Genomic DNA, 13,560 nt, shown 5'->3' on the forward strand with positions numbered 1-13,560 from the left:
AGGTCTTGGCTCAGTAATTCTTGTCTGTCTGATTAGTACATGGCTTAAAACCCCCAAACTTAAAATATATCTTACGTAGATTTTTTTTTTTTTTTTCGAGACAAGAGTCTTGCTCTGTCTCCCGGGCTGGAGTGCAATGATGTGATCTTGACTTACTGCAACCCCCACCTCCTGGGTTCAAGCAATTCTCCTGCCTCAGACTCCCGAGTAGCTGGGATTACAGGTGTCCGCCACCATGCCCTGCTAATTTTTGTATTTTTTAGTAGAGACGGGGTTTCACCATGTTGGTCAGGCTGGTCTTGAACTCCTGACCTCAGGTGATTCACCCGCCTCGGCCTCCCAAAGTACTGGTGTTACAGACAGTGGTCACTGCGCCTGGCCCTTATCTAGATTTTTTTTTTTTTTGGAAATGGAGTCTCACTCTGTCGCCCAGGTTAGAGTGCAGTGGCATGATCTCTGCTCACTGCAACCTCCGCCTCCTGGGTTCAAGTGATTCTCCTTGCCTCAGCCTTCTGAGTAGCTGGGACTACAGGTGCGTGCTACCATGCCTGGCTAATTTTTTTATTTTTAGTACAGACAAAGTTTCACTATATTGGCCAGGCTGGTCTTGAACTCCTGACCTAGTGATCCGTCGCCTTGGCCTCCCAAAATGCTGGGATTACAGGTGTGAACCACCATGCCAGGCCCCTTATCTAGATTTTTAATGGTCATGGGAATGGTGGTTCTCAAATACACAGGAAGCAGAAACCCCCACATGATAATTTAATTATTTGTTTATATGTCTGTCCTTTCAGTAGGGTGCGCTTCTAAATTTATTTTTACTGTTTTTCTACTGTAAGCTTTCTATTGTTTGTAACTCAGCACATAATAATGTCTGATGCATTAGTGCATAGAAAATATTGACTGGTTTTGGCATGACTTTAAGAAAAAATTGTGAAGGTATACTTTCTTTTGAGCCATATAGGAAAATTGAGATTAAATCGAATTGTTTTATTTGTTGTACCTTCAGTACCAGACATAATAAATTTTAATGTTATTGGCAGTGGAAAATCATGGGATAATTTCTGAATAACCACTTAGTGCCTCTTAAATGTGGTTAAAGAAAGATTAATTTCAAAACTGTATGCATGATAGATTAGATATTTTGTCAGGATGTATTTTATAAGTATCCTCTAGTATGGTAATTTTTGAAGTGTGGTCCCCAGACCAAGTATCATTGGCATTACTTGGGAATTTGTTTGAAATGCAAATTATCTGATCCTGCCTCAGATCTTTTGAATCAGAAACTGTAGTGGTATGGCTAAACAGTCTGCTTTAAAAGCCCTCAATTAGATTCTGATGCATATCTAAATTATTGAGCTACTGCTGTAACAGAATAAAATAGAATATGATTTCGATTTAGGCCCCTTAAAAGCTGAAGGTTATTTATCTTTCTGTGATGAGAATATTTTTTGAAAATATTTAATGTAGTCTCAATGTTGATCTTTCTTTAGAATTAAATTTTAAACCTCTATAAAGTCTTTAGGTTTATTAGAGCAAAATTATGACCTGAAATAGTTGAGTTCATTGAAAAATAAAAACTTGTCTGTGTTACAGAGGAAAATGATACTGGTCTAATTGTTGACAATAACTGGCTTATTCCAGTTGCCTTGCAGTATTCCTTAAGGAGTGGATTGTTTAGGACCTAACTTTCTTAATACAAGTTTCATTAGAAGTAAATTCTCTATGTTTTCATTGTTTGGAAGAAAATATTTAACATATACAGTATGATGGAACTTCTGTAGAATATAGCATAATCACAGAGACAGTTTTATCCATCTGTTTCCTAGTCAGCTTCAACATATTTTTAAATGAGGCACAAGATTACTATGTTATGAAAATGTTAACAGTTTTTTTTAACAAGTCTTTGTGTAGTCACTTGATTATTCAGATTTTGCTCACTAATTTTATGAGGGCCATTTGGCAAAGTGTTTTAATCCAGAATTTAAAATTGTTCATTTGTAATTGGACAGGCTTATAAAAAGGGGCATATTTTAAATCTTTGTCATCACTATAGCCATAATATACTTAATAAAAGTTTGGTAGCAATTTGAGTATTTAACTACATAGGGTGATACTTTGAAGGGAAAAGCATTTTAAATTGAGCTTTAATTTAATTTCTGCTCTTAAAAACCCAGTATAGTAGTACGTCATCTATGTATGTACACTGGGCGTGCTTCTTAACATATATTTAACTTCAATTGTTTGATAACCTGTTGCATTCAATTACTTGTTTAAATAATTGGGCAAGTTTCCTGAATTGTAGACTGTGAAATATTTTCAGGATGGTTTGGGTAAAAAATTTTTTCAAAGTAGGTGACATCAGTCACTTTGATCACAGAGAAATCAGTATGATCCTGTGACAAGTTAGTTTTAACAATGTAGTTTCTTGTGTCAACTCAGTCACCTAGTAATGTGAATTAGTTGCAAAGTGATTCTGTCTTCTTAGTGACCCACTGTTAGATGTTTTCAGACTAGTAAAAAATCATAAATATTTACTGTTAAAATCATCCTTAAAATTTTGTTGGAACATGCAGCACTTTTTGCAGCGTGAAATTGAAAAATCAGTTGTTTAGTTTTTACCAACGGAAAATTAGAGTTTTGTATACATATTTGGCGAATACAGTAAACCGGTTAAAATTTAGCAAATAGAATTTTGTAAGCATTTTTAAAATGTGTGAATTCTGTGATAAGGGAGTAGGCTTTGCTACAATTTATTACAAAGCTAAGTTATATTTCATTACTTATGTAAAATAGTGTTCTTTGTTTAGTTTCTTAAAGTGGTAGGAGAATTGTATAGTTCCATTGATTGGTTCCATGCAGTGGAAATCTGACCTTTAGCAGATGTTTGAGAAATTGCCAGCACAGCATGATCAGCCAACAAGACAGTTTTCCCCTTGTTATTTGACAGGCCTTTCATGCTTTAGTAACATGCCAAAGAAATGTTTAAATGCTTTTTTAAAAATAATATCACATGCTTTCTAAAATTTTAAGGATACGTTGAAAAACATGGATAAAATGAGATAGATTTTTCCTGCAATTATGGATTGCAATTCAGCTGACTTTTAAATGTTTATTATTGAAAAAAAAAATAAACTAAGATAAATGCTGATTGTTATGTGAATTATGTTTTACTTTGAGACTTAAAATGTTTTTGGCTATGTAGTTAATTGTTATTAGAGTTTGTGTGTTATTTTTTCCATGATCATGTTTTCCTTGTACAATTTAAACACTGTTTCTCTTATCTTAGTGTTATTTAATCGCAGGTATCATCTTCGGTTGGCTTTTTTATTTTTTAATAGAGGCTTTTTGTTAGGGGTTAAATGCATCACAGAGCAGTTTTCCTACCTGGAACTTCCCGCTAAAAGCAGGATACTGCATGAATCCACTTTAAAGCCTCTTCTCTGAAGGACAGTATTTCTTTAGAGAATGAAATGGGTTCAGCTGTGTAGTTGTGGGAGTTCAGCAAAAACACTGTAAGCTCTGTTTTCTTCAACTTCATGGATTGAGCGTACAGGAAGGGGAAGGAGTTGCCTTAATGTTTAAGAATGAAGTGATGAATTGATAGTATCAGCAGTTGCCAGACTGTATCTTTTTCTGCAGGTGCTTATTTTCTGTAGGGCATTGCAGTTGCTTTTCATTTTGTTAGGTTATGAGAAGATTTTAAGGAAAATTTAAGGAATATGATCTTACATAGTTTCATTTTACAGTTTTGTAACTGTTTTGTATGTCTTAGGTTTATGTACTGAATTAATTCTTCCAGAGGATTATGATTGAAAGTTTTGGCTGTGTGTACCTATCACCTTACAAAAATAAAAATATTTTTTTAGAGGTCGTATTCAGTATCAGGAGTTCTAAGAATATGCTGAATTAAAATTTAAAAATCAAACACCTGTAATAAAGTTTTGCTGAATCCACATGAACTGAACTAATGGTTTGTAATACAAGTTATATTACAAGTGAGAACTAGTTTCATATTTTAATATATACAAGTTTTAAAGGAAGCATAATCGATAATTATTTAATATTATCGCATAATAATCTTTCATATTGGTACTTTCTGATAAAGTTTTATTAGATGGAGAAGGGTTATATAATTTAGTAAACTGGCAACTTTAAAAAATTAAATAATGACACTAAAATTTATAGGTTTAATCCTAATGAGGTATATCTGATATATAATACCTGTGATATTATGTATTAATAATAAAGTCATTTTATATAAGGAAAAATTTTATTCTTAAGTGGGGTTTTCTAAGTAACCATATTTTTACACAGTCATACTGTTACATTTAGTCACTTCCAAAGTCAGTGGAGTTGTATCCTGAAGAGGATTAAGTTGCAAAGTTGGCACAGCACATAAAGCAAAAATTCACTTAAATTCAATTCACTTTTTTTAAGGCCTTGTTGGGAATACCAACCTATTGTTTGTCAATTCATCCAAGACAACTTTTTTTTTTTCCTCTAGTGTTGAAATACTTTTTTTTTTTTTTCTCTATCACCCAGGCTGGAGTGCAGTGGCCTGATCTCGGCTCGCTGCAGCCTCTTCCTCCTGGGCTCAAGTGATTCTCCTGTCTCAGCCACCCGCGTAGCTGGGACTACAGGTGTCCCGCCACCACACCCGGGAAGTTTTGTTGTTGTTGTTGTTATTTTTAGCAAAGAAAAATTAGGTATCACCATGTTGGCCAGGCTGGTCTCGAACTCCTGACCTCAAGTGATTCACCTTCCTCAGCCACCCAAAGTGTTGTTATTGCAGACATGATCCACTGTTCCTGGACCAGAATAAATTTTTAACATATATTTTGGTAGGCTGATTTTCTTGCATCTCGATTTTTCTTGTATGTCTAAATAACTGGAATCACAGTTACCTTTTGAGCACAGTGCTCACATTGTGAGAGTTGAGAAAATTGTGAGGAACAAACTCTAGCCTTACGGTGATCCTGGTTAGACTTGGGATCTCTAAATTGAGATTTTTAAATCAGAATATATAACAGACTCAAATATACATTTTAAAGTTAAAGAGAAACTGTTAACTATACTAAGAATGTTTAGTAGATTCAGTTTTCTTAGTTTTTAATACTTTTAGAAAATACACAGTATTGGCTGGACGTGGTGGCTCACACCTGCAATCCCAGCACTTTGGGAGGCCGAGGCAGGTGGATCACGAGGTCAGGACTTTGAGACCATCCTGGTTAACACGGTGAAACCCTGTCTCTACTAAATATACAAAAAAATTAGCTGTTGTTGGCGTGTTGGCAGGCACCTGTAGTCCCTGCCACTCAGGAGGCTGAGGCAGGAGAATGGCATGAACCCAGGAGGCAGAGCTTGCAGTGAGCTGAGATTGTGCCGCTGCACTCCAGCCTGGGCGACGGTGCAAGACTCCATGTCAAAAAAAAGAAAAAAAAATACGGTATTGATAGCATACTTTTAAGAAATCCAAATGTCTTTGTAAAAGTAGGTATTTTTCATTCTTTCAGTATTTATCAGTTACTCTTCACTGTGGTTCTTTTTCACATTTAAATAGAATCGAGTAACCTTTTATCTTCTTTGGTTCATCTGGTATTTTTCAGTGTTAGCAATTTTGAAATTCTCTAATTTTTACCACAAACATTTTTGACTCTTTCATTTGGTTTTTAGTCTGAATTGATAGAGAAATCTAGGGAAAAAAGTTTAAATACTTGCTGAAGTTAAAATATTTGCTTTATTTAGATTTCTTAGTATTTCTTACCAAGAAAAAAAAAAACAAAACACTTTTTCATTATCTTACTTGATAGCCGTTTTTTTTCTCCTAGCTAAACTGAAGAAAAGTTACCTGTAGCATAAGAGTGCTATCAAGAGTCTTTCCCCCACCAGAAAGAAGTTTAGCAAACTATTTTACTGAATAAATCTAAGACTTCCTCCTTCCCAGTATTTGCCTACAGTTTTCCTACAATATGAGATCGTCTCTTTATTTTGTAATTCCACTCGGAAAACCTATCTTAAAATCTACACATATTAAACTATAATATGTCATAAATTTTAAGAATGTTATTTAACAGAGGGAAATTTATCATGAATACCATATATTTAAGATTGCAAAACATAAAGAGAATAATAACCTCTTTTGATATTCAATAGCAGACCAGGTAAAGTCCAAACAGTTCTGTCTTATCAAAATAGTGAAGATTGCTTGTCTTTGACCTCTTTTCCTGTTACTTCTTTAAGAGATACATATACATATGCTTTGGTAGATGAGACCATTCTAAACTTTATAAATTGTGTTGTATATCTTTGTCTGTCTGATTAAAATGGCTTGTCTTAAGATAACACTGAACTACTTAGTCTTTGAATAGGAGTTTATTTAGCAACTACTTTGTGGTATTGTTTTGATATGCTCTCTTTTTGTGTTTTGGCTGTTTTCTTATTTCTTTTAATTAAATCAGTATCATCCCTCATATACACTATTCTTCTGTGCAGTTGACACTTGAACAATGGTGGGTTTGTAGTTTGAGAGTCAATTTATATGCAGATACTTTTAACTAAATATATTGCAGTGAATTTTAGAGATTTGCAACAATTTGAAAAAACTGATAGATGAATCGTGTAACCTAGAAATAGTTTTTAAAAATTAAGAAAATGTTAGGTATGTCATAAATGCATAAAATGTGTACATCTTAGTTTTATCATTTGCTACCATAAAATATACACAAATCTATTTAAAAAGTTAAAATATCAGAACTTTACCCATACAGAGACGTGACATGGAACTATTTACAGTAGAGAGAAATATAAACAAACTTAAAGATGCAGTGTTAACTCATAACTGCATAAAATTAACTTTAGTATATGCTGTGGTAATTTTTTAGCTACCTCTTGTTTTTACTGTGGTGAACCCAAATGTTGCAAATGTCTGCTTAAAACTCAGTGTGATGCTAGCATCTCCATGTGAGTAATTCACCTCTCTACTAAATAGCATATTGCAGTAAAAAATGATCTCTCACAGTCCTTGCATAATTTTTAGTGGTATTTAGTGCAATCTTGCAAACTTCAATATCATGGGACAGAAATTTAGGGATCAATAAGTACATTATACTGTAAATGTATTTTCTCTTTCTCATAATAACTTTTTCTTTTCTCTAGCTTTATTGTAAGAATACAGTATATAGTAGCCATACAAAATATTTATTAATTGACAATTTATGTCATTGTTAAGACTTCCAGTCAACAGTAGGCTATTAACCAGTTAATTTTATGGGGAGTCAAAAGTTATACTCAACTTTTCCACTGGGCAGGGTGTCCTCAGTCCCAACCCTTGAATTGTTCCAGGGTCAATTATACATAGCTCTTAGTGTTTTTGAAAAACACATTTTTGACTGGGCGTGGTGGTTCAAGCCTGTAATCCCAGCACTTTGGGAGGCTGAGGTAGGCAAATAGCTGGAGCTCAGGATTTCTCAGGAGTTCAGGAGCGGTCTGGGCAACAAGGCCAAGATCTTCTATTTAAAAAATAAAAATCAGGCCGGGTGCCGTGGCTTACGCCTGTAATCCCAACACTTTGGGAGGCCAAGGCAGGTGGATCACGAGGTCAGGAGATCGAGGCCATAGTGGCTAACACAGTGAAACCCCGTGTCTACTAAAAATACAAAAAATTAGCTGGGCGTGGTGGCACGCACCTGTAGTCCCAGCTACTTAGGAGGCTGAGGCAGGAGCCTTAGGAGGCAATCACTTGAACCCAGGAGTTGGAGGTTGAAGTGAGCCGAGATTGTGCCACTGCACTCCAGCCTGGACAACAGAGTGAGACTCCGCCTAAAAAAAAAATCAGGCCAGATGTGGTGGCTCACGCCTGTAATGCCAGCACCCTGGAAGGTCCAGGCAGGCGGATCACCTGAGGTCAGGAGTTCGAGACTGGCCTGGCCAACATGGTGAAACCCCATCTCTACTAAAAGTACAAAATTAGCTGGATGTGGTGGCGGGTACCTGTAATCCCATCTACTCAGGAGGCTGAGGCAGGAGAATCACGTGAACCCGGGAGTTGGAGGTTGCAGTGAGCCAAGATCACACCACTGCACTCCATCCTGGGCGACAAAAGCCAGACTTCATCTCCCCCCCCCCCCCCAAAAAAAAAATCAGTAACACATTTGTATCTACTCTTGTAACTTACCACTTAGATCAAAACAGAGAATGTTTCTCACTCACTGTAGTTAACCTGGTACCTCTACCCAGTCTGTACCACCCCTCTGTTCCACTGATACCAGTTCTATCTTCAAAGAGAGATTTGCCTGATGTTGAACTTAATATAACTGGAATCATTCAGTGGCTTTTACACTCAGTATAATATCTGTGAAACTTACTGTATTAGATTCCTAGGGCTGCCATAACAAATCACAACAAATTTGGTGGATGGAAACAACAGAAGTTTGTTCTTTCATTGCTCTGAGAACCAGAAGTCCAAAACTTCTTCCTTAAATGGGACATAGACTGATTGGTAACAAGATTCTCTTATCTTTCTCCATGGTTTCAACAGTGAAAAGTAGTTTTAATGTTGACTGAAAGTTAGTGCTTAAGACCTGAAAATGCTTAGGATTGTTTCCTGTTGGAAAACACGGCTCTTTCTTATCTACTTTTCTCCATTAGAGCTCTGGAGTTCTCTTGGGCCTAGAAAGAAGTAATTTGGAACAGTTAGTGTAGTGTGGGGTATTATGAAAACCAAAATAGTCAGAGTATGATAATAAAATATAAAATAATATATAATAAAATCATACATAAAATTACTGGTTTGGGCTCAGTATATTTTTTGTCTTTAAAAAGAAGATGCTAACTCAAGGAAAGGGTTATAAGGTATATTGGAAGGTTTATTTGCTTAGAAGTTAGGACTGATTTCTAGTCCTGGCTCTGTCATTAAGTAATAATTATGTCTCTGGATTCTTATGGAAGGTTTTTCCAGTTCTTCATATGACAGCTTGGTATTAGCAGTGGTCCTGACATTTATAGGTATTATCACTTTCATTCACCTCCTCACTCACTCTTCATTTCCTTCACAGTATTAACAGAACCTTTTTTGTTACATTTTGTTACTTTAGAAATAGTAGATCATGTTAGACTAAGTAGAGATCACAAAAAGATGAGATTTAGGAGAAATCCATAGATGTGTTGAACTGTGGATGCTTTTTACTTCACCCAAGTTCGTTCAGCTATTTCCTCTACACAAAAGCCATGCAATATATGTGATTAAATTTGTGCCTTGGTGAAATAATATGTTGTATGTCACTGTATGTTTTGTGGGGTCATTTATAAATGGTTATGATATTTTAAAGTGGGAATACCTAGGGTCTACTTGTCATTAGTTTCTGTGATAGATATTTGACCATGCTTCCTGGCATTTAGGAAGGGACAGTGAGATCTTTTAATGTATCTAGAGAAGACACTTCCTTATATGATCTTTTCATTTATTCAAATCTATGTTTATTACTTCCTGTGTGCCAGGTACTGTGTGACTGAGCAGCCTAGACTTGATTCTGTAAAGGAAATTAAAAATCCCAGGACTCCCAGACTCCTTGTGCAAAAGGAGAGTTAATCTTGGAGTCTGAGTCATGCAACACTCTCTTTCATATGAGTAGCTGTTACTAACATTATGCCTTAACCAGATCTCCATGTAAAAGTAAAAGACCTCAGGCATCTATGAAAGACTGCCCCCACAGATCATTGAAAAGCAGATGCTTTGCTGGTCTCCCACAAACAGATACATGCCAGTTGTAACTTCAGATCTACAATCTAAGTCAAGCTCCTAAAACTAAGGTCTGTTCTGTGCCACACTGATAATATCATTTACAATCTTACCTTCTCAGGTGCAGAACAGAAACAAGAACAGTCATTCTTTCACTGACCCAGAAATGTCCCAAGGAATTGATTTTGCCTTTATTTCCCTTTTCCTTCATTCACCTAATATTATGTAAAATATAGTTTTTACTAGATACCAATTAAAGTCTCACAGGAATTTAACCATTCACCTTACTGCCTACCTGCCCCTCTTCCTACATGCCTCCCCTGCTTTAAGGAAATACATAAAGAGGAAACCTCCTGAAAATCTCTTTGGAAAAACAGTTACATATGTGTTGGTTTTTCCTGGATGGGCCCTAAAGCTGGCTTAATAAACCTTGATTGGTTGAGACTTTGGCCTCAGTCACTCATTTTGGTTGCCAATTCCATCCCTCCTAGAGTTTTCTGTGTATGGAAATTGTTTTATGTATGTGGTAAGATTTCAGTTACAAGTGGTTTGTAATGACTGTGCTTTTGAAATACTAGTACTTATTAAACATTAGTAATTTGAGAAATTAACCTGCATGAGACTTAAGAGAGAACATTAAAGTAAACATTTAAAGTTTCATTTCTAAAATATCAACACAGGTTTTGGTTAGCTACTTAGTATATGTTGGCTTTTAATTTCTTGGAAAATACTATTTTTTTTTGGAATTAATGATATGTACTTGCCACTGATTAATCAGATACTCCCTAAGTTATGTGAAATCATTTCAGTACATTCAGGTTTGTATATTAGGTATCCTGTCAATTTTATCTTCTTTATGAAATCTTTCCTCAGGCCTTTATATCTGTACTGGCCCTCCAGGCCTCCTGATTTTATGTGACTATCATCTTGGTGATTTCCTTGCCTCTCTTTCGCTGTATTCTTTTCCTGGATTTCTTGTCTTAGTTTATTCTCTTGTATCGATGGAGTATATCTTACTCCTTTGAAAATGAACAAACAGGCCGGGCGCGGTGGCTCAAGCCTGTAATCCCAGCACTTTGGGAGGCCGAGACGGGCGGATCACGAGGTCAGGAGATCGAGACCATCCTGGCTAACACGGTGAAACCCCGTCTCTACTAAAAAATATAAAAAATTAGCCGGGCGACGTGGCGGGCGCCTGTAGTCCCAGCTACTCGGGAGGCTGAGGCAGGAGAATGGCGTGAACCCGGGAGGCGGAGCTTGCAGTGAGCTGAGATCCGGCCACAGCACTCTAGCCTGGGCGACAGAGCGAGACTCCGTCTCAAAAAAAAAAAAAAAAAAGAACAAACAAAAACCCCTACATTTAAGATATACTTGATGGCCTGTTCATCTGAAAATATCTTAATTCTACTCTCAAACTTGACTCAGACCTGACTGGATATAGAATTCTAGATGAAAGATTAGAAATAATTTTTCCTCAGAATTTGGAAAGCATTAATCAGTGACTTCTAGATTCTGAATTTGCTTTTAAAAAGTCAGTCAGATGCCATTCTGGTTTTTGATCTTTTATATAAAAGAAACTTGTGGGATCTTTTCTTGTGTCTCTGCTTGGAAATTTCACAATGATGTTCCTAGATGTACATTGATTTTTGTCTGTTTTTTGTTTTTTTGTTTGAGACAGAGTTTCGCTCTTGTTGCGCAGGCTGGAGTGCAATGGCGCCATCTCAGCTTACTGCAACCTTCGCCTCCCGGGTCCAAGCGATTCTCCTGCCTCAGCCTCCTGAATAACTGGGATTACAGGCACCTGCCACCACGCCTGGCTAATTTTTGTGTTTTTAGTAGAGATGGGGTTTCACTATTTTGGCCAGGCTGGTCTCAAATTCCTGACCTCAGGAGATCCGCCCTCCACGGCCTCCCGAAGTGATGGGATTACAGGCATGAGCCACCGCGCCAGGTGATTTTTATCTGTTGTACTTAGCTTTTGAGGAGTTGCTTTTCAGTTTTGAAATTTATGAGTTTTAGTTCTGTAAAGTTTTTCTGAATTGTTTCTAAGATTCCCTCTTTTCTCTGTTATGTTTCTGTTTTCTGAAACTTGTGATATTGAACCACACTGATTGTATTTTTCCCTTTGTCTCCTATATCCTTTATGTTCTATTTGGAAAAATGTTCAGCTTCCTTTTCTAACCTATTGTACTTTTTATTTCTACTGTCATAATTTAATTTGCTAAGTATTTTCTGTTTTTTTTTTTTTTTCTCCAAATCATTGTATTTTGCTAGCATCCTTTTTCTTTTGATTATGGTATTTTCTTCTTATCTCGTTGAAAATATTTTTTTTTAATGTTTTGTTTTCTTCTCTTTGATCTGTTTTCTTCCTGTCATTTTTCTCTATGTATGTTTTAGTCTCTGTATTTTATGTCTAATGTTTTCCTCACATGAAATTCCTGACAATTCTTTTTGACTACTCATATGTAATAGAGTAACACTAAAGAAGTACATTGGAAGCCCTGAGCATGTGGGTGGACTTCGTTGGATGTCATCTTATCCATTTGAGATCTGGTCATTTCCATAGGGGAATAGCTAATGTCTATGTGTTTAGATCTTTTAAGGTGGTTAGGTTTCCCAAAGAAATCTGTCAGTGCTTTGTCTGGCTTTCAGAGTTATGCCCTATGAGGAAAGAAGACTGAGGGTTAAAGGAGAGTCTAGTCCTAGACATATTTCATTATGTCAACTTTCACTTAATCCTTCTGTTTCAATGGTAATCTCTGCCCTCAACCTCCTTTAATATGTTTCTTGGTCCAGGGACCCTTTGATAACCTTTTCTAAGAAATAAACCTTTTTTTCCTACCATAATGGGAAAGGAGACAGTTGCTAGGCTAGAGTCAGGGAGAAATCTGAGAGTCTAGCTGCTACTTCAGTAGACTATGGTCAGTCTTCCTGTTAGCCCTACTTTACCCCTACTCAATTTTTGAACCTTTGGGGCTTAGCTTATCTTTGGTTATTTAGCATGTTAATCAGCTTTCCCTAATACTTGGCTTTAGATGAAGCTTCTTTTTTTTTTTCACTAAGTCAGCTACCACTGGTTTTACTGTTATTTTAAAATTAGTTTATTTTACCCATCTCTTCCATCTGTTGAAACTTTACAGTCCTTATCATCCAACATGTTAATTATTATTCTTTGAGTTCTATATTCATTTCACAATTTGACTTTTGTAAGTATCTTGACTGAAGTGTAAAGATAGAGCCCTGTGGAATATATTTGAAGACATTTTATCAGTTTTACTTTAGTTCTTGGTTAATATTGTAAGTTATGGTTGTTTATTCCAGCTGTGAGTACCTGCTTGTGCTGTATTACTGAGTTTTTATTTTTTTATTTTATTTCTAAGAATATTTTCAGGATATTTTCCCATACTATTTTGCTTTAAAAAAAAAAATCTAGTGTTGGATTAGTTACACTAGCCTACCTAAAAAGAATAAATTTATTGATAATAAAAAGTTTAACATCACTTGTAGGGAAATAAAATTACCTCTTGGTGTGTGTAGCCTTTTTTTCTTTTTTTATGCCTTTAAACCATCTTACAAATAAAAACTTCTGGACTTTGATATGGACACATATTGATAGATTATTAAACTTTTACACTTGAAACTTCTGTGATTCTTTGAAATATATTTTCTAGGAAACGTTTTTCTTCAATGTCCAAAATTGCTTATTAGAAACTGTTCTTTTCCAGTATTGCTTTGCACACATTGGAGTTACATACATTCCTGATTCAAGCCTGTGATTAGTTAAGCTCTACAGACAAAAACTAAAATTAAAAGTGGCTGTT

At 35.8% G+C, this 13,560-nt stretch overlaps 1 protein-coding gene across 4 annotated transcripts in view; it reads left to right on the forward strand.

Annotated features, from left to right (window-relative positions):
• JMJD1C (jumonji domain containing 1C) overlaps window positions 1-13,560 on the forward strand; it is a 374,654-nt gene that overhangs the window by 106,755 nt on the left and 254,339 nt on the right. The gene's annotated exons all lie outside the window — the stretch shown is intronic.

This window comes from Trachypithecus francoisi, unplaced genomic scaffold, assembly GCF_009764315.1.
Source record: "Trachypithecus francoisi isolate TF-2019V2 unplaced genomic scaffold, Tfra_2.0 Lachesis_group9, whole genome shotgun sequence".
In the NCBI taxonomy this organism is placed as follows: Eukaryota; Metazoa; Chordata; class Mammalia; order Primates; family Cercopithecidae; genus Trachypithecus; species Trachypithecus francoisi.